Raw genomic sequence first — 24663 nt, forward strand, 5'->3', positions numbered from 1 at the left:
ACACACAGCATTTATTATTTTGCATTTATTAACGTTTATTTTGCTTCAGAAGAATCTCTGTTCATGAAATTGTTATAAGAAATATTTTTACTACTACAATTAACACCTAATTTCAACAACTGTTAAAAAAAAATCATAATTTTTACTGTTATACAGCAGCATGGATGTTGATATTAGACACACTTGGGATTAATTCAGTATCTGCACACACAATAATCCACAGAAATAATACAAATGGTGCAAACACACACACACACACACACACACACACACACACAGCAGGAGATCCCTGGTTGTTTAGATGAATGAAGTTTGTGAGACAGTTTGCAGGGTTAATTTTGCCTCAGAAGCAACTCTGTTCATGAAATGGTTAATGTTTATGAACTCTGTCATTGAGCTCCTCCTCTTTTCTCTCTCTCACATGCTCAACACCAGGAAGTGACTTTCAGTTAGGAGAAAACGAAACTCCAGTCTTTCTCTCTCTCTTTCTGTCTCTTTTTTCCTCAGTGTGTAAAGTGCAGAAAATGGCGGAGGCCAGTATTTCAGTAGATCGGGATCAGTTCAGATGTCCAGTGTGTCTGGATCTCCTGAAGGATCCAGTGACTATCCCGTGTGGTCACAGTTTCTGTAAGGTGTGTATTAATGACTGCTGGGATCAGGAGGATCAGAAGGGGGTCTACAGCAGTCCTCAGTGCAGACACACGTTCACTCCAAGGCCTGTTCCACACAGAAACAACATGCTGGCTGAAGTGGTGGAGAAACTGAAGAAGACTGAAGTCCGAGCTGCTTCTCCTGCTCACTGTTACGCTGGACCTGGAGATGTGGAATGTGATTTCTGTAGCGGGAGGAAACACAAAGCCGTCAAGTCCTGTCTGATGTGTCTGGCCTCCTTTTGTGAAACTCATCTAAAACCTCATTATGAAGTTCCTGGTCTGAAGAAACACACATTAATCGAAGCGTCTGGAAATTTACAAGAGAAGATCTGCTCTGAGCATGATGAAGTGTTGAAGATCTACTGTCGTACCGACCAAACCTTCATCTGTTATCGGTGTATGACGGATGAACACAGAAGCCACGACACCGTCTCAGTTAAAGCCTACAGAACTGAACAACAGGTGAGAAATGCACATCCAGTCTTTTACTCTTCAATAAGCTGCTTGTTTCTAATTCTGTCCATCGTCGTCACTCCCAATGAGAATCTCAGCATCTTCAGCTCTGCTACCTCCAGCTCCATCTCCTGTCTTTTACTCAATGCCATTGTCTCTAAACCATACATCATAGCAGGTCTTACCACAGTCTTTATCATCTCATACACCATCAACTATAATGTGTATTTTATTTGTCCTCAGACTGAGCTGAAGGAGAAGCAGATGAAATTCCAGCAGAGAATCCAGGAGAAGCAGAAGAAGGTGCAGGAGCTGAAACAGGCTGTGAACATTATAAAGGTGAGCAGTGAGCAGAGACGGAGCTGCTCCTAGAAACACACACAACATGGACATCGAGTCATTTAGAGTCCCAGCAACAGTGTGTGTGTGTGTGTGTGTGTGTGTGTGTGTGTGTGTGTGTGTGTGTGTGTGTGTGTGTGTGTCAGTGTGCTAACAGCTCAGTGCACAGACAGCAGTAGATGACAGTGAGAAGATCTTTACTGAGATGATCAGCTCCATGGAGAAAAAGCGCTCGGAGGTGACGGAGCTGATCAGAGATCAGGAGAAGGCTGAACTGAGTCGAGCTGAACGACTCCTGGAGCAACTGGAGCAGGAGATTTCTGATCTTCAGAGGAGAATCACTGAGCTGGAGCAGCTTTCACACACACACGATCACATCCATTTCCTCCAGGAAATAAAGGTACATTACATCCACATTTCCAGGGGGAATATGAAGGTTACAGGTTCATTGGATGTTTCTTAGACTTTAAGAATCCCCATAATTTTAGATTATAGAAAGAATCTGTTATAAGATTCTATATAAAACTTTACAATTATTGCATTCCTTCATTTCTTTTTATTTCTAATTGCTGATCTCTGTCCATTCTAATTGGCTGATTAACAACACACCATAACTAAATAGAACACCTTATTGGTTATCATGGGAATGACTCAATTTACATGCAATATTCAAACTCTTAAATATGTACAAAGTGTTTTTGAAACATATCCAAAATATGTATATATAATAATAAAAAATAATAAAATAGAAACATGCAAGAATAATGATATAGCAATGTTCACTGGGTTACATAAAACTTTACAATTATCGCATTCCTTCACTTCATTTTATTTCTAATTGCTGTATGCAGGTTTTAGTCTCCAGACATCAGAGTCCCAAAACCGACAGACCAAATGTTCCAGCTGATGTGTGTGAAGATTCACTCAGCATCAATGTCAATATCTCATTTGATGCAGTGAGGAAATCTCTCTCTGACCTGAAAAAGAGACTTGAGGAATTCTGCCAGGAGGAATTGATCAAAATCCGTGAACATGGTAAGAGGATCCGTTCCTGATAAAGTGCATCATGTGATCTACACACATTTCTGATCCACACACAAGCAATGATTTACCCAAATGACTTTTTTTTTTTTGGTTGTAAAATCAATCCATTTAATTTCTTTATTTACAGCTGAGAACATTCAGATTTTACTCCCAGAACCAAAAAGCAGGGACAAGTTTCTGAAATGTATGTGTACAACACACACACACACACACACACACACACACACACACACACATACACACACACACACACTTTACATAGATATTCTGTCATTAATATCTGATGTTCCTGTTCATGTGTTTAGATTTCTGTGATCTGACTCTGGATCCCAACACAGTAAATTATAACCTCATTCTGTCTGAGAAGAACAAAGTGGTGACATACAGTGAAACAAATCAGCCGTACTCTGATCATCCAGAGAGATTTGACTACTTGCAGGTGTTGAGTAAAGAGAGTGTGTGTGGACGCTGTTACTGGGAGGTGAAGTGGACCAGTGAGGAGTGTGTGTACATATCAGTCTCATATAAAGATATCAGAAGGAAAGGACGGGGTGATGAGTGTTGGTTTGGACACAACAATCAGTCCTGGAGTCTGGAATGTTCTTCTTCTTCTGTTAATTTCTGGCACAACAACGTTAAATCTGATCTCAAAGTTCCATCATCCTCCAGAATAGGAGTGTATATGGATCACAGTGCAGGAACTCTGTCCTTCTACAGCGTCTCTGATACGATGAAGCTCCTCCACAGACTCCACACCACATTCACTCAGCCTCTATATGCTAGATTCTGCTTTGACATGTGGAAATTAGGATCATCTACGAGGTTGTGCAGTCCAAAAGAATAATAGTTGGTGTTTTATGGTCTGTAACTTGGAGCTGAAAGAAACATGTGATAGGAAATAAATAAAAAAGTGATTTGTTTGTATCATTGTAAAAATCAGATTTAAAAATGATAATTATCCTTTGGTAAAATTTATTAATCTATTTTACACCTTAAAATGTCTATGTATGTGGTGGTATTTAAAAAAGGATCGAGACGAACTGTATTGTAGTTCTGTCTTTTTTGCCAAATGTCCTCAGTGAGACGCCTTAAAACCTGCAGTAGAAGGTGAGATTTTACCTGATTGTACTTTAGCTGTAAAATGGGTGTTGGGTTTTTTCTGGAAGATTGATCAATATTGATGGTTAACAATGGTTAAAAATGTTGAAGTTTTGAGCTCATATAAAAAAGTCGGTGTGTCACGATGTGGAGATAAAAAGATGAATGAGTTCATCAGTGCATGTAATGTAATGAACATTTTCACTGTGAGGTGAAGTAGTGAAATCCAAACCACAAAACCATTATTATATTATATTTGTTGTTTTGTTCACCGGTAGTATGGGTGTCGCTGCCATTTCTGTTGGGTGTGTGTTCCCTGTTTTTGGTGAGGGAGTTGGGAAGTGTTTTGTATTTCTTTTGGGATTTGTTTGTAGGTAAGTAAAGTTTGTTAAAAAAATTTCTTTGTTTCTTATTTTAGCCTTGGTCCACCCTGAAGTCTATCCCTTTAGTACTCTAAATACTACAATATACCTTCCATTTTACGACACCCCGGTGTTTGCGTTTCCATTTCCCATCACACTTTTTTATCAAAAACACTTCCATCCACCCATTTTATATATATATATATATATATATATATATATATATATATATATATATATATATATATATATATATATATATATATACACATATATATACCACCCTGTGCCTTTAATCATGCTGTGCGCCCCAACCCTAGACTGGGACGTAACACTGGCATGGATCCTCTTACCATGTTGAGGGATGTAAATTGACATAGTTTAATCCATTCTCTGGCTGTAACAGGGAGGCCTATCAATATTTTTTCTTTTAATATATTCCATAATGCCTATGTGTAAACTGATTAACTGGGGTACATTTTAAAACTATTATTAAATAAACGCTCTGGTCAGTTAAACAGTCGTTTACAATGTTTATAACATTTACACCTCTTTTGGTGTAACTAATAGAAATCCACATCCGTTATGCTCCAGCACTTTGGAAGTCAAACGCAGGTGGTTTGCTTTTGACCCGTAGCCGGTAGTCACTCTGACTCTCCCCGACGCTCTCTGACTTATTCTGACACCATGAATAAAGATGGAAATGGCGAAACATATCCAGGCATGGATCACGTATCAACTGCATTTTTGTAAGGTTAATTAGTTTATATTTGTCTACTTTTCTCCTTAGCAATTTCACTAGCAAACGTTAGCTAATATCAGTTTAAATTGGGCAGTTGGTATGCTAGCTAATTTGAAGCAATGTGCTGCAGTTAATAACAGTATGTTCATTTGTTAAAAATACTTAAACTTTGGAAAAAAATGTAAAAAAAATGTAAAAAAATATATATATTTTTATTAGTTGTATATCAGTGGGCAGTCGGGGGATGATGAAAGGAGGAATGAAAGCCTGACAATATCTGCTGGGCAACTGTTTTGAGAAAGGCAGGTTTGCGGATTTGAAGGAAATTACATAGCCTTGGAGTAGTGAGTAGGGGCAGAGGGGAACTGAGCAGCAGACTGTGATTTATGATTATAAACTTTGTTATTAGTTGATACTTACTTAAATGTTTACCATATTGTTTAGTGTGTTTTTCAGCTGCTAATATAAGCACAGGGATGCTGAGCAGCCTCTCTAAAGAGAATTTGCGTGATCTCTTTCCGGGGCATGAGCACTTCTTTAGAAGGTGAGCCATTTGGAAACTTACTCATGAGGAAAATGAGGTAATGTAGGTTTGATATTTGGGAGACATTTAGTCTAACAATGCAGTGTTTTTTTTGTTTTGTTTTTTCCTGCCCAACATACGTTTATCTAAAGGTCAGGGGTGTTTTTGCCTTACTGAATAACCGTATGAATATTACTGAATGACCCGTGCAGGCCAGGCACCTGATCTGGGACCAGCGATTTCAACCCTGCCCCCTTTCCCTCTTCCACTAGCCCCCTCTCCTCTCAAACCACCCACCCCTCTCCATCTCCTGATCCTTCTCCAATCCTAAGAGAACAACATAGTGGCACTAGGACTATACAGCTTGACAGTCCACAGTATGTCCTATACACAGACACAGAGTTGGAGCAATCAAGAAGGACTTTCAGTATCCATGCAGCCGTGAACTCACAGTAATGTCAAAGCATCTCATAGAGTACTACCCAATGCTGAAAGACAAATCTGCAGCCAGTGGAGCTGAGTGGGTAAGTTACTAGTCAGGTATTCATTACATTTCCAAACACAGTACTGTTAGATATATGGCAGCCAAGGTGCAAACATCTGACACTCTGAATAGGAGGAATGTGCTTCATCCAGATTAATCAAGGCAATGTGTCTGTTTGCATGGTTTCATTTCTGGATCTGATTTCATTTAATGTAATTAGTAATAAACAATTTGTTGTTTTTTGTTAGGAACATGTGAGAAAAAAGGCTTCAAAATTTGACAACACCCAAAAAGAAACAGGGATTGACCCCTTCAAGGAAGAGGCCACGAAGCCTTAGATTTCAGAGCATCCAGGAGACGTCTATCCAGGAGTCTGATGAGACTGATGAGTCCACTTCATCAACTTTGATCTTGGAGAGATCACCACAATCTAGATGCAGTACCTCAGAGGTTGAAGAGTTGGATGGTATGTACAGAAATTACAATAGTAAATAGTGTTTATGTATAAATGTACCTTTGTGACAGTTTAGACTGTTTCCTATAAAACAACAGGTTGCTATTAGGGGAATGATGTACATATCTGTCTCTTTAAAAAGCTCACCAATATCTTCATGCTATTGTATATATTTATTTTACATTTAACACACACTTTACATTTAGCAGTACCACAAAATTGTATGGAATATTGAAAGTCAGACTTTTTTGGATTTCTGCAAATATTTCACAATAAAAGTTGAATGAAATGCTAAAAGATGTTTAATTTATAACATAGAGAAAGTTTTCAGTTTGTCTTAATGGTTTGGATAGGTGGTGAATACCTGACTCGTGACTTACACATTCAGTCACAAAATTTATACATTAAAAATATGTCCTTCTGTGCACATTCTTAATATTGAGACTAGTGACTTACCCATTCACCTCCAGTGGTTTTGTCTCCCCCACCTAATGTTTAACAGGAACTACAACAGAAACTACTGAGTCGACAGAATCAGGCGAGACATTATAAAACTCTACAGGAGATGCACAAAACCAAGGCCAGGCCCAACAAGAAGGATGTTTCCCATCTACTGGACCTTGAATTCCAAACTAAACGGGCCTTCATTGACTCTGATGTCATTAGGGAGCAGGACAGGCCTACAAAGATACTTCAAGCTTATCCATGTTTCAGAGAACTAGATCATGTAAGAAAATGTATTCATTTTAAGTACTTAAAATGAATACGATGTATATTGTACAAAATATTTTTGTTGTATGTCAGTATAAAAATCCACATATAAAGAGCTTTACAATGTAATAGAAATCCAAAGAATAAAAATTAGAATTTTTTTAATTAGCAATTTTCTTTAAAAACAAAATACATTGTTGTTACATTTATATACAGACCATTTAACTTGCATTTACAAACTGCTTGTCATTTGTGAACTTCAGACTGCTGTTGTCTGGTCTTATCACTTTTTCATGTATTTCCTGATCTCTTTTTCCGCTCCTTTGTGTTTTAGAATGATCACATCCACAGGCGTGATTGTGGATTTTTCTGCACTCATGATGCACCCTTGTCTTGCTCTTCTCGCTTCTCTACGGTGCCCTGGGTTTCTATTTTTTGTCTGAACACTTCAGGTGGGCGTTTATCCGTTCCACTGTTACACAAGGTCGTGTTGGATTCTTTCGACTCTGTCTCTCTCTGTTTTTGACTCTGCAGCTACTTCTGCGTTTAATTCCACCTCTGGTTCTTCATCTTCAGTATTCGGTTCTGTTATGAAATCAAACATGTGTATCACTGCTTTATTAGGTTTAGGGGCTTCCACTAGGGTGAGGGATATTGTGCTTAGCAGTCGATGTTTCCAAACGCTTTTTATTTTCTCATAGCAGTCTTCATCTGGAAATACTTGCTGTAACACATCAATATTATAGAAATATGTAATAGCCCAAAATGTATCTTGTATTTATTTCTCTGTTTGTCCCCTCTCTATACTGTTTCTATCTTTATATGTTCTCTCATCAGAAAAATGGGTTCTAATTCCTTTTGTTTCCACTTCTGTGTCTATCAAGTCCACACACTATTTGTTCTGCAGCCCCTATTCTTCTCCACTACTCAATCGGTGTGTGTGTGTGTGTGTGTGTGTGTGTGTGTGTGTGTGTGTGTGTGTGTGTGTGTGTGTGTGTGTGTGTGTGTGTGTAAACCATGCTACGTATCAATAATACAGATATGCCAATAATACAGATGTGATCACAATCTCTTCATCTTCCCAATCAGCACAAGCAAAAAACAAGCAACAACAAAATCACAAACATACAGATAAATTCACAGAAAAAGCATCAGCACAGTCACAATCTCCACTTCACCTTTTACAACCTTGCTCATCACACACAATGTAAACAATAAAAACACTTACACAACTGCAGTTAACACTTTTCTCTTTTTACCGTACATGTACACATTGCCATCACTTCATCTCAATAATCTCAACATCCTCGGGTCCCATCCCGTACTCTTTACGGTGACTCTCCGATCCTTACACATATACTAACAACTCACAACCTTTCAATGTTCCCTTCCCACTCCACTGCCTTTAATAATACTGGTTATATGTTTTAATACAAAGAGAATATAGAGAGAAATATTTTTATTACTACAATTAACACCTAATTTCAACAACTGTTTAAAAAATCCTAATTTTCACTGTTATACAACAGCATGGATGTTGATATTAGACAGACTTGGGATTAATTCAGTATCTGCACACACAACAATCCACAGAAATAAGACAAATCCCTGGTTGTTTAGATTAATCAAGTTTTTGAGACAGTTTGCAGGGTTTATTTTGCCTCAGAAGCAACTCTGTTCATGAAATGGTTAATGTTTATGAACTCTGTCATTGAGCTCCTCCTCTTTTCTCTGGCTTTCAGTTAGGAGAAAACGAAAATCCAGTCTCTCTCTCTCTCTCTCTTTCTGTCTCTTTTTTCCTCAGTGTGTAAAGTGCAGAAAATGGCGGAGGCCAGTATTTCAGTAAATCAGGATCAGTTCAGTTGTCCAGTGTGTCTGGATCTCCTGAAGGATCCAGTGACTATCCACTGTGGTCACAGTTTCTGTAAGGTGTGTATTAATGACTGCTGGGATCAGGAGGATCAGAAGGGGGTCTACAGCTGTCCTCAGTGCAGAGACACGTTCACTCCAATGCCTGTTCTACACAGAAACAACATGCTGGCTGAAGTGGTGGAGAAACTGAAGAAGACTGAAGTCCGAGCTGCTTCTCCTGCACACTGTTACGCTGGACCTGGAGATGTGGAATGTGATTTCTGTAGCAGGAGGAAACACAAAGCCTTCAAGTCCTGTCTGATGTGTCTGGCCTCCTTTTGGGAAACTCATCTGAAACCTCATTATGAAGTTCCTGGTCTGAAGAAACACACATTAATCGAAGCATCTGGAAATCTACAAGAGAAGATCTGCTCTGAGCATGATGAAGTGTTGGAGATCTTCTGTCGTACCGACCAAACCTTCATCTGTTATCTGTGTGTGACGGATGAACACAGAAGCCACGACACCGTCTCAGTTAAAGCCTACAGAACTGAACAACAGGTGAGAAATGCAGGTCTGATATATTCAGTCTGTTCATAGAAATTACATTATTCATCTAAAATCACAAAGTTTTATTCCACTTATTCAATCATTTTCTCTCAGTCTGATGAGTTTGATCAGTTCTGGCTCCTGATTTGTTGGAATGAAAATCTGGAAACTCTCCTGCTTTACTGAATGTGTTTGTTAGTAAAGAAGTGTAAAATAAAAGTCTCCGTATCAGTTCAGAGGAGTCAGTGAACAATTCAACCAACAACCATCTGAACCTCATTTTACACCTTTACAGTGTCGAATCGTTCACTTTTTAATCTGTCATTCATTTACACATTTAGCTCACAGTGCTGAACATTTAAACACCCAACATCCAGTCTTTTACTCTTTAATAAGATGCTTGTTTCTAATCCTGTCCATCGTCGTCCCTCCCAATGAAAATCTCAGCATCTTCAGCTCTGCTACCTCCAGCTTCACCTCCTGTCTTTTCCTCAATGCCACTGTCTCTAAACCATACAACATAGCAGGTCTCACCACAGTCTTTATCATCACATACACCATCAACTATAATGTGTATTTTATTTGTCCTCAGACTGAGCTGAAGTAGGAGCAGATGAAATTCCAGCAGAGAATCCAGGAGAAGCAGAAGAAGGTGCAGGAGCTGAAACAGGCTGTAAACATTATAAAGGTGAGCAGTGAGCAGAGACGGAGCTGCTCCTAGAAACACACACAACATGGACATTGAGTCATTTAGAGTCCCAGTAAGAGTGTGTGAGAGTGTGTGTGTTTGTGTGTGTGTGTGTGAGAGTGTGTGTGTGTGTGTGTCTTAACAGCTCAGTGCACAGACAGCAGTAGATGACAGTGAGAAGATCTTTACTGAGATGATCAGCTTCATGGAGAAAAAGCGCTCGGAGGTGACTGAGCTGATCAGAGATCAGGAGAAGGCTGAACTGAGTCGAGCTGAACGACTCCTGGAGCAACTGGAGCAGGAGATTTCTGATCTTCACAGGAGAATCACTGAGCTGGAGCAGCTTTCACACACACACGATCACAACCATTTCCTCCAGGTAACACAAAGTATGTATAGTCTATATAGTCACATGTATATTTCTCCACCTTTCTCCTTCTCCATGATGTTTTTCTTTTTCTCTGTAGAGTTTCCAGTCTCTCAGTGTATCTTCTGGATGTGAGGACTCACCCAGCATCACTGTCAATCAACATCTCTCATTTGATAGAGTGAGGAAATCAGTCTCTGGTATGAAAAAGAGATTTGAGGAACTCTGCCAGGAGGAATTCATCATAATTCATGAACATGGTGAGAGAAATTGTCCTGCTGGGAATCTTTACTCTCTCTGCAGCATGGTGACGAGAGACAGAAACATTTCCCCAACACACAATAAAGATTTTATATGATTATATGAACTTACTGTTATTGTTCTTCTCCACTGGAATGATCATTTGATGCAGTTACACTTATTTCTCCTGTATTTATAGTGTTTTCAGCTACTCAACTATTAATAAAGGACACATACATTTATTCCCCCTTTCTTACAAAAAGAGAGTGACAGAGTTCATAAGTCACATAAACAACATCATTCATTCATAACATTTATTCAGTAGTGATTGATTACCAAAGCAGCTCATTTCCTTCATCAAAATATGTCTCCTGTTTCTCCACAGCTGCAGCAGTTCAGATGATTTTACCCTCAGAACCAAAGAGCAGAGAAGATTTTCTGAACTGTACGTGTGAAACAAACACACACACACACACACACACACACATCCCTCTCTCCACCTTCAGTACATGCTTTGATATATTTTTAATATCTGACATTTCCATTGTTCATGTGTTTACATTTCTGTGATCTGACTCTGGATCCCAACACAGTAAATTATTACCTCATTCTGTCTGAGAAGAACAAAGTGGTGACATGCAGTGAGACAATGCAGCCGTACTCTGATCATCCAGAGAGATTTGACTCCTATGACCAGGTGTTGAGTAAAGAGAGTGTGTGTGGACGCTGTTACTGGGAGGTGGAGTGGAGCAGTGAGGAGTGTGTGTACATATCAGTCTCATATAAAGATATCAGAAGGAAAAGACGGGGTGATGAGTGTTGGTTTAGACACAACAACCAGTCCTGGAGTCTGCAGTGTTCTTCTTCTTCTTCTGTTTATTTCTGGCACAACAACATTAAAACTGATCTCAAAGTTCCATCATCCTCCAGAATAGGAGTGTATGTGGATCACAGTGCAGGAACTCTGTCCTTCTACAGCGTCTCTGATACGATGAAGCTCCTCCACAAAGTCCAAAACACATTCACTCAGCCTCTATACGCTGGATTCTGGCTGCCTTATTATTGTACAGTGAGATTATGTGATCAAAAATGAAATATTAGAAATAAGATTGTTTCATGAAAACCATTGGCTTCATCAGACCAGGACCTTCAGCACGCACTGGGACGGTTTGCAGCCGAGTGTGAAGCGGCTGGGATGAGAATCAGCACCTCCAAATCCGAGGCCATGGTCCTCAGTCGGAAAAGGGTGGCTTGCCCACTTCAGGTTGGTGGAGAGTTCCTGCCACAAGTGGCAGGAGTTTAAGTATCTTGGGGTTTTGTTCACGAGTGAGGGAAGGGTGGAACGGGAGATTGACAGACAGATCGGTGCAGCTTCTACAGTAATGCGGTCGATGTACCGGTCCGTCGTGGTAAAGAAAGAGCTGAGCCGCAAGGCGAAACTCTCGATTTACCGGTCAATCTACGTTCGTACTCTCACCTATGATCATGAGCTCTGGGTCATGACCGAAAGGACAAGATCCCGGATACAGGCGGCCGAAATGAGCTTTCTCCGCAGGGTGGCTGGGCGATCCCTTAGAGATAGGGTGAGAAGCTCGGTCACTCGGAAGGAGCTCAGAGTAGAGCCGCTGCTACTCCACATCGAGAGGGGTCAGCTGAGGTGGCTCGAGCATCTGTTCCGGATGCCTCCTGGACGCCTTCCCGGGAAGGTGTTCCAGGCGCGGCCTACTGGGAGGAGACCCCGGGGAGACCTACGCCTCGGTGTCCCCCTCAGAAGAGCTGGAAGACGTGTCTAGGGAGAGGGAAGTCTGGGCATCTCTGCTTAAACTGCTGCCCCCGCGACCCGGCTTCGGATAAGCGGGAGAAGATGAATGAATGAATGTTTCATGAAAAGTAGAAGCTTTACATTTTTATTAAAAGAATATTTCAAATAAAGAAGCAACGAGTCGTTTATTTTCCATTTCCAACATTTTATTTTCCATCAGAATCTTTTTGCCAAATAACTTTAGAATCAATCAGATTGAGAATTTTGCTGAATCAGAATCTGGTTCAGTCAGAATCGGTGTTAGAATTGTGTTTCAGTGATCAGGTACACGAGGGTACAGGAAATTTGATGGTGAACTCTGTGTTGAACTTGTTTGCAGTACATGTTGCAGTAAGATACACTGCTGATGTAACCCACTGTAAAAAAAAAATCCCGTAGAATTTACGGTAAAAAACTGGCAGCTGTGGTTGCCAGAAATCTACTGTAGAAATTACAGTCGAAATGTTTATCCATTTACGGTACAAAAAAAATTGACTATTTTATACGGTAGAATTCTGCCAACCACAGCTGCCAGTTTTTTACCGTAAATTTTACAGTTCACTTTTAAGTATACTGTAAACAGAAAAACATTTTGACTATTTTCTATTTTCAAAAGTGAGATTTTAAGTACTCACTGCTTAAATAATTTTCTGGTATAGTAACAAACAAAAAACAAAGCAGTATATTGGTAAAATATACATTTCTAAGAGGACAGCTCACACATTTTCAACATTCTCAAGTCATTTTCAACATTCAAAGCATCTTCTACTATAAATTTGAAAAGCATCGTCACTGCCAACGTTATCCTCAGACAGATCTGTCAAATACGTTTTGTCCAACCTTCTGTTCAACATCCTTCAACATCCAACAGTCTGTTCTCCATTCATGATCAGCAAGGTCTGCTATGAGTGTAAGGACTCTGGGATTCACTGGAAGCTGTTTTTTTTTTTTTTTTTTGACTCAACTTTGGTTCCCTTCTATAGATTTATGCTGAAGAAGCACCTACAAAAGAGAATGTAATCACTCATTTTGTTGATCACAAATACAGATAGAAAAGTTCACCAAATTACTTCACTAAGAAAAAAAAAACGAACTAATATAGTACAAGTACATATTAACAGTACAAATCTTATTTCACTAATGATGAAAATATCTAACATGAGCAAACAATGAACGACTTTATTTTTCTAACTGAAACAATGTACAAAGAACTGTTACAAATGTTTTCCCATCGTCAGTTAATTTTAGTGAAAACATTATCTTACGTTAACAAATGAGAAATTACTGTGAAGTGCAATTACGTGTTAAAAATGGTTTAATGCCTACCTTTGTATGAATTCCAGAGTAGAACCAAGTTCCAAAGGGTAATGAATGTAAAACAGTAGTAACTGCTAAACATCATGCAAATTGCTACGACGAATGTAGAAATGTGTGGCGTTGAAATCTTCTGGTCGATGCTCAGCATGAAAAGCTTTGATGTGTAGCATGAGGTGCCTACAGACAGAAACAAAATTAAATGCCTTTGGTCTTTCCTTGGAATGACATGATAATGAGTAATTAATGTTATTTTTTATTCACCAGCATGTAAAACAAAACCTGTATAATTTTTTTTTCTTCTAAACACAAAGAAAGAAAATTTGTGGAATGTTTGTAACCACACAGTTTTGGGGTGCCAGATTTCCACAGTATTTTGCTTAATAAAGTCAATATCTGCCCACAACTGTTCGGTTAGAAGCCTTCTTCAAAATAATAGCAGAACAAAGAAATCTATACAGGTTTTAAATAAATTTATTTTGAGTTAATTACAGAATATTATATTATTGAACTATACTGTAAATTGTAAAAAAAAAAACTATTTTATTAATTCAAACTCACCACAGACAATGATGCAGGGTGTTGCTGGTAAGTTGTCTACATCCACATCTTCCACAAGGCAAGACCCTTCCACATAATGAAACATCACTTCTTCCTTTTCGTCAAAGTAGGCAAGCAGAAGAAGCACCACATCTTTTAAATCCTCACTGCATCCTTCAGGTTCACACCTTAAAACATCTAGTTTTGCAGCAGTTTGCAGAAATTTTGGCTTCTTTTCTGCACCAACTGTTTTAAGAAAGTTCAGGAGCCACTGTCCTTTTTTATCCAAGCTTTTAAGAAACATCTCCTTCAGATCAGTTAGCTGCTTGAAGTGTGTACACATACCAACCTCTTGAAATAGAAATGGCCAGTTCTCACAAAGCTGGTGTATGCTTGCTCCATTGTTTATGTCTTTGCGCTGTGTATAGTATGTTGCTTTCAGGAGGTTGCTAACTTCTTCCAAATCAAAATCTGTTGCTTTAGACTTCATCTTCATCATTTCTTGTTTTTCCAGCTGGCTCTTTTTGGTCTCATTCAATGGCATAAATATTACATTTCAATTTACACAGCCGTAAGTGTCTTGAACAGCTGCCTTTCTTTCAGCAGGAATCTCCTCTGTGTTAGAGTCTTCTGTTCTGCTGCGTTTTCGGATTTTCGGAACATTGGTCCTTTTCACATTTTCTACACGATTCTGGATCTGCTTAAGTAGTGAGTGATATCCTGCACCAACTAGATCACCATCAATAACATCCTGCAAGGATGCAGGGTATTTGGCCACCATCTTTTTGGCAACTGCTGTAGAGTTTTGCTTACTTGGAGACTTGCATATCTTCATTTCGGACACGACAATTTTCACCATATTTCGTCGCAATCTTGGAGTTGGTCTTTTCTGCCTTTCCAAACATTGCATCAATGCTTCTGCCAACTTCTCCCATGGTATTTTAAAATTGTCAGCCCAGTCAGAAGCAACCGTTGAAGCCTTGCCAAATGTTGGGGATGGTGATGATGAGCGTAAAGAAGACTGTGTGCCACTGCAGCTGTCTCTAGAAGCAAGCTATTTGAACTTTCTTCTAAGAGGACAATGGTAAAAATTATCACTTATGAAACCAATTTAAGAAAACTTTTACATTTTTATATTTTATCATAAAAATAAAATGTACTTACTGATCTGGCTCCAGGCAGACAAGTTTTCGTGCCTGAATGGGTCGTAATACCGGCAAGAGATCAGCTTCCTGAACATATCGGAAATCTTCAGGTGAAGATACTTCAAGTGAGTTCAGTGTCTCCACCACTGACTGTAGCACCGAGGATGAAATCTTTGACAATCTCAGCAATTGCAGTGGTCACACAGCTTTGCTCCGATTCATTCATGACTAAAAAAAGGGAAAAATTATTAATATAGTGACTCTAAAATTAATTAAAAAGGTATAATTGGCACATTTAAGCACAATTAAACTGTTTCAATTCAAACCTGTATGAGTATCTTTCTTCTTTTGAACATAAAATATATTTTCCAATAAAAAAGAAAATATAACCAAAGACTTTAAAAAAACTTTTTTTTACATTCTGATATACATTTTTTTTTAACATTTATGTTCAATAGAAAAAAAAAAAACTTGTAACAGATTGATGTCGAAACTATCAGAAATTTCACACGTTAGGTGTGTTGAACTGTGCAAACAACAGAAAGTAAAATATGAAGCAAAAATGTCAGTTTGAATTGCACTATTTTACAACTATGCAAGCTTGTATTGATCTAATGAGACACTATGCTGTGTTTCAGTGAAACTACCCTACAACCTTGCAGCATGTAAGATGACAGTGGGTAATAATCAGTCAAGTGGTCAATGTTCAGATACTGAACCCCTTCACTGGTGTTTCTTACGGAGTACAAATGATACTCAGGAAGAAAATCTGCTATGAACACCCTGGTCAGCAAATCAACATGCTTCTCTGTGATGAACATGAACATAAGTTCACCAAACTTCACTGTCTCCTCATTACTAATGACAAACAGTTGGCCCTTTTTGAACACAGTTCCTTTATACTGTATTTCTGAAGAAACCCTTGTTTGTGTTTCACTAAATCTGAATGGACTGACTGCATCTTTGACAGTTTCACTGTAAAGCTCAGAATAAAACGGAGAACTATCTTTCAGTTGTATGAATGGGGGACAAGATCCAGATGTCAAATAGGCCTGAAACAACTGATGCCTTTTAGAAAGGGTGCGACACACTTTTTTAATTCTTGAGATGTCTGGTACATCTTTTGAAGTAACTGTGTTTACTTTCATATCCCATTGTCCATAATCGGATCAACGGACCAAATTTGAGTATCAGACCTGGATAGTGTCGAGCTGTAAGAATTACAGACTGCCTCAACCCAGATTCCACCCCACGCTATATCAAATTAAGCTGTTCCGCAAAACGGCTTAAATTTCACAAAAGTAGTTATGTAGTTTGACAGAATTTCAGTTGTATTAATCCCAATCATAGTCTCAATTGAATCAGTCTGGGAGAGACAGCAAGCCATCAAGAACCATCTCTAACCAAAAGGTTTCTGAGACCCTGATTATCATTTAAACAATACCCTATGCTGACCTGCTGGGGGGCCGACACCAGCAAAAGTGTAAACAACAGTGACCTCTGTCTCGATCACCCAGCCAGTTGTTCCTTCATGTATCATTTAAAGGATAACTCCGGTCTGTACTTCAAAGGGAAGAACAATATAAAATATCTGGGCAGAGGTTGCTCGGATTTCTTTCTGACTCCGATGAACCCAAAGTGCTTTGTGTATTTTGTCATTGCTACGCCTTTATAAACTTCTTAATTACGATCTTTGTTGTCCTCATCATTTCTTCTTACATTGGCGAGCCACCCAGTGAGGGATTTCTAGTCAGTTCCTGTGCATTTTATTGAAGTTCAAACAGGAGGTTAATAATTTATACTTCACCTGTATAGCAGTTCTACAACATATAGAAACTATCTGACTAAACCTCAAAGTTCAAATGACAGCTATATACTACAGAAATTAAGAACATTAAGAACGTCCTTATTTAAAAATAACGTGGCAGCATCCCTTATATAAAAGACAAATAAAATTGCAGGGAAAAAAAAAACTTCACAAGTGGCTTATGACAAGAAAGATATAACAATAAAACGTTAGATTAGCTGCATGTGCTTTCTTAAATTTGACGGTGAATTCTTGAAAGCCAGCACTTTTTTACACCGATAATTTCAAACATCTCCTTTATATATAGCCATGGGTGTCGAGGAATGTCTTTGTTTTTATTTATTTTCACATCGGCGACTCCCTCTGAAATCACATTAACCATTCCTCATGTTGCCTTGCTCATTGTTCGCTCTGCTAGCCTACGTCTGATAGCCAGGAAATAATACGCCAGTGATATGGTGAAAAAGCCGCACAATGAGAGGTTGATAGGCTGCAAACGGCGCTCAATGAGGAAAAACACTAAAAGTAACGAGGCTGTTTTGAAAATGTAGGAAGTAGAAAGTACAGATATTTGTGTGAAAATATAATGAGTGAAAGTAAAAAGTTGTCAGAAATATAAATAGTGGAGTAAAACTGATACCAGAAAAATCTACTTAAGTACAGTAACATAGTATTTGTACTCCATTACTTCCCACCTCTGAAATTTACAGAGATTTATAAAATAAAAAAAAGAATGTAATTTTAATAAAGAAGTCAGTTAGTTAAATCTGTATAGATGCCATGGAAAATGGGTGTAACTTGTGCAGGGACTCGTTTAAACATTTATACACGATCTAGAATATTATATGATCCAGGTTTCAGGATTTATTTTGCCCTAGAAGCAATTGTGCCCATGAAATGGTTTATGTTCATGAACTCTGTCTTTGTGCTCCTCCTCTTTCTTTATCTCTCTCACACACACACACACACACACACACACACACAAAGTAACTGCTTCCGTTCAGAGAAAAGGAATCTTTCCAGAACACTAAGAAAATGGCAGAAGGCAGTATTTCAGTAACTCAGGATCAGTTCAGCTGTCCAGTGCAGTGTTGGGGGTAACGCGTTACAAGTAACATGCGTTACGTAAAATTACTTTTCTGGAGTAACGAGTAAAGTAGCGCGTTACTTTATAAATTTACTTATTAATATCCGAGTTACTTTTATTAAAAAGTAATGAGAGTTACTTTCCAGTTCAATAATTTTGCATTAAAATGAACGTAATCTTGTAGAATCGCGCACCCCTACGTGCGAGCCGTGGGAACAGAAGCTGGTCAGAAGCGGAGATGGCAGGACAGAGCATTACATTACGGCGATGGAAGTATTCACATTATTTTGAAATAGTCAAGGAAAAGGAGAAGGGAATAATCGTTAAGTGTAAATTATGTGTTGGTGAAAAGCTTTTGTCAACGGCAAAAAAATACCACTTCAAATTAAAAAAACATCTGCAAGCAAAGCACAGCACTACAGATTTGGAAGAGAGAGAGCCGAATGAAACCTGCACCCCGCCTCAAGATAAACAACAAAGGCTTGATTTCAGTAAATTAATATTTAGTAAATAGATTTTCAGATACTAACCCTAACCCCGAGCCACATCATACACATGGGCACACGAACATCACCCATCCCTTCCTCTCTCTCTCATACACACACACACACACACACCTCTGCTCTGACAGATTTATCGTAAATGTCACACACCAACATGATGACAGAAAACACAGACTTTGTGTTGTTTTTTTTGTTTTTTTTATGTGCGTGTTCGCTTGAGTTTAATACGGTATCTTCGTCAAATGCGCATGTGCGTGAGATGAATATACCGCAAAGTTTCCCAGTAGGGGCGATATCATTTAAGTCGTATTAAACTCAACGAAGCGAACACGCACTTTAAAAAACAAACAAACAAACTTCGATATAACCGTAAGAGCCGCATGAAACCAGCCATAAAACGCCGCATGTGGCTTGCGAGCCTCGGGTTGGCCACCTGTGCATTAATGCATTAAACACTAGTACAAGAACTTCTCACCTGTTACACCTGTAAGGCCTGAAAGATCAAGCCTTAGCCAGGTAAGAAAAAGTAACGCAAAAGTAATAACGCATTAAAAGCATTAATAAGGCAAACTTTTCATTTTTGTAATGCGTTGCTTTTAAAAGTAACGTTCCCCAACACTGGTCCAGTGTGTCTGGATCTCCTGAAGGATCCAGTGACTATCCACTGTGGTCACAGTTCCTGTAAGGTGTGTATTAATGACTGCTGGGATCAGGAGGATCAGAAGGGGGTCTACAGCAGTCCTCAGTGCAGACACACGTTCACTCCAAGGCCTGTTCTACACAGAAACAACATGCTGGCTGAAGTGGTGGAGAAACTGAAGAAGACTGAAGTCCGAGCTGCTTCTCCTGCTCACTGTTACGCTGGACCTGGAGATGTGGAATGTGATTTCTGTAGCGGAAGAAAACACAAAGCCGTCAAGTCCTGTCTGATGTGTCTGGCCTCCTTTTGTGAAACTCATCTGAAACCTCATTATGAAGTTCCTGTTCTGAAAAAACACACCTTAATCAAAGCGTCTGGAAATCTACAAGAGAAGATCTGCTCTGAGCATAATAAACTGGTTGAGATCTACTGTCGTACCGACCAAACCTTCATCTGTTACTTGTGTACGATGCATGAACACAGAGGACATGACAGTTGCAGCTGCAGCAGAACGAGCTGAAAAACAGGTGTGTGTGTGTGTGTGTGTGTGTGTGTAAAAAAGAAAGAGCAGTGGAATGTGCTCGAGGTCTAGAGTTTAATAATTAATTAAATATTAAGAATAATAATATCTAAACAACTATAACTGTTTACAGACTGAGCTGAAGGAGGAGCAGATGAAATCCCAGCAGAGAATCCAGGAGAAGCAGAAGAAGGTTCAGGAGCTGAAACAGGATGTGAACATTATAAAGGTGAGCAGTGAGCAGAGACAGAGCTGCTCCTAGAAACACACACAACATGGACATCGAGTCATTTAGAGTCCCAGTAAAAGTGTGTGTGTGTGAGAGTGTGTGTGTGTGTGTGTGTGTGTGTCCTAACAGCTCAGTGCACAGACTGCAGTAGATGACAGTGAGAAGATCTTTACTGAGATGATCAGCTCCATAGAGAAAAAGCGCTCGGAGGTGACGGAGCTGATCAGAGATCAGGAGAAGGCTGAACTGAGTCGAGCTGAACGACTCCTGGAGCAACTGGAGCAGGAGATTTCTGATCTTCAGAGGAGAATCACTGAGCTGGAGCAGCTTTCACACACACACACGATCACATCCATTTCCTCCAGGAAATAAAGGTACATTACATCCACATTTCCAGGAGGAATATGAAGGTTACAGGTTCATTGGATGTTTCTTACACTTCAAGAATCCCCAAAATTTTAGATTCTAGAAAGAATCTGTTCTAAGATTTTATATAAATGTAACACTACTAGTAACGGTGCACAAACCAACAGGGCCTGGGCTCCAGCGATTGGTGGTGAGTTAGCTGGATTATCCGTAATCTAGATGTTACTGAATATATAATTCTACATCACGGTGCCTCCAAAAAGTTTAACAAAGAAAATAAATTAATTAACAGTAGGTGTTTACCATCACTCTCGCTTAAACCAATTAAATAACACTATTAGTGTGGTGAAGCTGTATCTCAAAGAATATCACATTCAAATACAAATTCAAATACTCAAATGCAAATGCACAATGAAACCAATAAACGTAGTTAAAGACTATTTTATTTGTGTTTGTAAGGAAAAAAACCTAAAGCTTAAAAGAACAAAATTTATATATCCTTGTGTGTAGGGTAAAAGGACAAATCTTTTCTTTCGAATGTCAGTAGAATATATACTGAATAAGGAATCAGAAACAGCTTGGTAGAGAACTCAACTGAATAAATTCAGCAGCTAGTTGCTGTAAAATACCAATAGGATTAAACACAATACCCGAAAACAAAACCTCCACCTTGCAGGTGTGTAAAGTGTCCTTGACCAAGCGCTTGGATTTCGTTGGGGCCCCAAATACGGTGGTGCACTTACAGGCAATCAGGAATGACTGGTGAATTTAGCAATGAACAGGCTGTTAACTCACTCAGTTCTCCACTCTGCTACGGTGAAAACTCACCAACTCGCACAGATAAATGGTTTTGGTCGGTCTTTTAGCAGGATCCAGAATCCAGTCCGACGCTGAGGAAAAGTCACGGGTCTCCCGCTAGAAAATGGCTCCTCACTCGGGAAGGTCAGCCTCCTCTCCCTTAACACGTGGCGCGGTCCCGGTTTGAACACGAGGTCCGTAAATCCTTTCGGGGCAGTTTATAACAACTCAGTCCCGAAATTCCACGAAAAAAAAATTGCGGAGAAAGCTTTCAGTCTTTTTGTTCCGGCCGGCGGAAAAGAAACCGGAAAACTCTCTCTCTCAATCTCTCGCGTCGACTGTGCTCCTTTTCCCAAACCATATCCGGTGCCCCCCCTTCTGATCTCTGTCCATTCTAATTGGCTAATTAACAACACACCATAACTAAATAGAACACCTCATTGGTTATCATGGGAATGACTCAATTTACATGCAATATTCAAATTCTTAAATATGTACAAAGTTTTTTTGAAACATATCCTAAATATGTATATATAATAATAAAAAAATAAAATAAAATAAAAACATGCAAGAATAATGATATAGCAATGTTCACTGGGTTACATAAAACTTTACAATTATCGCATTCCTTTACTTCATTTTATTTCTAATTGCTGTATGCAGGTTTTAGTCTCCAGACATCAGAGTCCCAAAACCGACAGACCAAATGTTCCAGCTGATGTGTGTGAAGATTCACTCAGCATCAATGTCAATATCTCATTTGATGCAGTGAGGAAATCTCTCTCTGACCTGAAAATGAGACTTGAGGAATTCTGCAAGGAGGAATTGTTTAAAATCCGTGAACATGGTAAGAGGATCTGTTCCTGATAAAGTGCATCATGTGATCTACACACATTTCTGATCGACACACAAGCAATGATTTACCCAAATCTCTCTTTTTATTTTTTTTTTTTGGTTGTAAAATCAATCCATTTTATTTCTTTATTTACAGCTGAGAACATTCAGATTTTACTCCCAGAACCAAAAAGCAGGGACGATTTTCTGAAATGTATGTGTACAACACACACACACACACACACACACACACACACACACACACACACACACACACACACACACACTTTACATAAATATGCTGTGATTAATATCTGATGTTCCTGTTGTTCATGTGTTTAGATTTCTGTGATCTGACTCTGGATCCCAACACAGTAAATTATTACCTCATTCTGTCTGAGAAGAACAAAGTGGTGACACGCAGTGGGACCAAGCAGATTTGACTACTATGAGCAGCTTTTGAGTAAAGAGAGTGTGTGTGGACGCTGTTACTGGGAGGTGGAGTGGAGCAGTGAGGAGTGTGTGTACATATCAGTCTCATATAAAGATATCAGAAGGAAAAGACGGGGTTATGAGTGTGTGTTTGGACTCAACAATCAGTCCTGGAGTCTGCAGTGTTCTTCTTCTTCTGTTTATTTCTGGCACAACAAAGTTAAAACTGATCTCAAAGTTCCATCATCCTCCAGAATAGGAGTGTATGTGGATCACAGTGCAGGAACTCTGTCCTTCTACAGCGTCTCTGATACGATGAAGCTCCTCCACAGACTCCACACCACATTCACTCAGCCTCTATATGCTGGATTCTGCTTGTGGAAATTAGGATCATCTGTGAGGTTTTGCAGTCCAAAAGAATAATAGTTGGTGTGTTATGGTCTGTAATTTGGAGCTGAAAAAAAACATGTGCTAGGAAATAAATAAAAAAGTGATTTGTTTGTATCATTGTAAAAATCAGATTTAAAAATGATAATTATGCTTTGGTAAAATATATAAATCTATTTTACACCTTAAAATGTCTATGTACATGGTGGTGTTTAAAAAAGGATCGAGACGAACTGTATTGTAGTTCTGTCTTTTTTGCCGAATGTCCTCCCTGAGACGCCTTAAAACCTGCAGTAGAACTCACTATTCATGGTCTGGTCACTTAATTAATGAACTGGAATTGAGTTTGGAATTTGGTCAGGATTAATGGTGTCCTCAATGTGAAGAAATACAGTCAGATAGCAAACATGCTGTATAGCCAATTTCATTCAATCAATCAATCAAATTTTATTTATAAAGCGCATTACAACCACCAAAAGGAGCACAAGGTGCTTTCCAGTAAAGCAAAAAATAGACAATAAAAAATTACCAAAAAGAATTAATTAAAAGTAAAAAAATTAAAAAGAATAAAAAATATAATAAAAAAATAAAATAAAATAAAATAAAATAAAAATAAAAAGCACAATGTACATAAAATAGCAGTTGAATCAGGGCTACGTGTTAAAAGCTTCTCTGAATAAATGAGTTTTCAACTGCGATTTAAAAATACTCAGCACAGTGACACATCGGTGCGTTCCACAGCTTTGGTCCCTGGACAGCAAATGACCGGCGTCCAAACTTTTTATAGTTGCATTTAGGAGCGACTAGAGAGGTATGTCCAGAGGAGCGGAGAGTTCCGGCTGGTTGGTAGACCTTTAATAATTCGGCGAGGTACGGTGGGGCCAGACCATTGATTGCCTTGAACACAAACAGCAACTTATACTCCACCCTAAACCGCACCGGAAGCCAATGAAGCGAGCGGAGGACAGGGGTGATGTGTAAGTGTTTGGAGGTGTTAGTGAGAAGACGTGCTGCCGCATTCTGAACCATTTGGAGCCGATGTAGAAGTGATTGGTTAAGTCCAGTGTAAAGAGCATTACAATAGTCAATCCTCGAGCTGATGAAGGCATGTATAGCTTTTTTAAGGTCAGCTTGGGACAAGAATGATTTGACCTTGCTGAGTAGTCTTAGCTGGTAAAAGCTCACCTTCACTACTGCACTGATCTGCTTATCGAAGTGCATATTTTGGTGAAAAATAACACCCAGTTTACGCACGGTAGGTGCAAACTGAGGTGTTAGAGGACCACAACTCAGAGAACTGCTGGGTGAGTCCGAGCTAAACAGGATGTACTCAGTCTTTTCTTCATTCTGATGAAGGAAGTTCTGAGAAAGCCACTGTTTAATATCCTGAAGGCAATTATGGAGAGAGTCCAAAGCAGAACGATTACTCTGAATCACAGGAAGATAGATCTGGAGGTGGTCAGCATAGAAATGAAATTGAACGTTGTGATTGGAGATGAGTTGACCAAGTGGCAGCATATAGAGTGAGAACAGAATAGGACCAAGAATAGATCCTTGAGGCACACCAGATGACAGAGGAGCAACCTAGGAAGAATGATCATCCAATATTACTGAAAAAGTTCTGTTAGTGAGGTATGATGAGAACCAATTTAGTACTGCACCCTGCAGACCAACAAGATGTTGAAGACGAGAGATGAGGATG

At 39.1% G+C, this 24663-nt stretch overlaps 1 protein-coding gene, 1 long non-coding RNA gene and 2 pseudogenes across 4 annotated transcripts in view; 3 read left to right on the forward strand and 1 right to left on the reverse strand.

Moving 5' to 3' along the window:
* LOC310722600 (uncharacterized protein) overlaps positions 1 to 24663 on the forward strand; it is a 1041764-nt gene that overhangs the window by 900156 nt on the left and 116945 nt on the right. The gene's annotated exons all lie outside the window — the stretch shown is intronic.
* Positions 254 to 23090, forward strand: LOC310722941 (annotated as a pseudogene). Its single transcript, XR_014538323.1, has 14 exons — positions 254 to 1115; positions 1350 to 1445; positions 1603 to 1845; positions 2297 to 2480; positions 2617 to 2673; positions 2795 to 3327; positions 6655 to 6879; positions 7198 to 7315; positions 19359 to 19922; positions 20049 to 20144; positions 20274 to 20626; positions 21894 to 22155; positions 22300 to 22356; positions 22485 to 23090. The product of XR_014538323.1 is annotated as an uncharacterized misc_RNA (transcript).
* On the forward strand, positions 8634 to 11662 carry LOC310722541 (tripartite motif-containing protein 16-like; annotated as a pseudogene). Its single transcript, XR_014538324.1, has 6 exons — positions 8634 to 9275; positions 9856 to 9951; positions 10097 to 10330; positions 10419 to 10578; positions 10944 to 11003; positions 11119 to 11662. The product of XR_014538324.1 is annotated as a tripartite motif-containing protein 16-like (transcript).
* Positions 13229 to 14503, reverse strand: LOC310722636. Its single transcript, XR_014532426.1, has 3 exons — positions 14235 to 14503; positions 13686 to 13853; positions 13229 to 13361 (listed from the first exon to the last, which is right to left on the reverse strand). It is a non-coding gene; the product is annotated as an uncharacterized lncRNA (long non-coding RNA).

The sequence above is a fragment of the Silurus aristotelis genome, assembly GCF_946808225.1.
Source record: "Silurus aristotelis genome assembly, chromosome: 29".
In the NCBI taxonomy this organism is placed as follows: Eukaryota; Metazoa; Chordata; class Actinopteri; order Siluriformes; family Siluridae; genus Silurus; species Silurus aristotelis.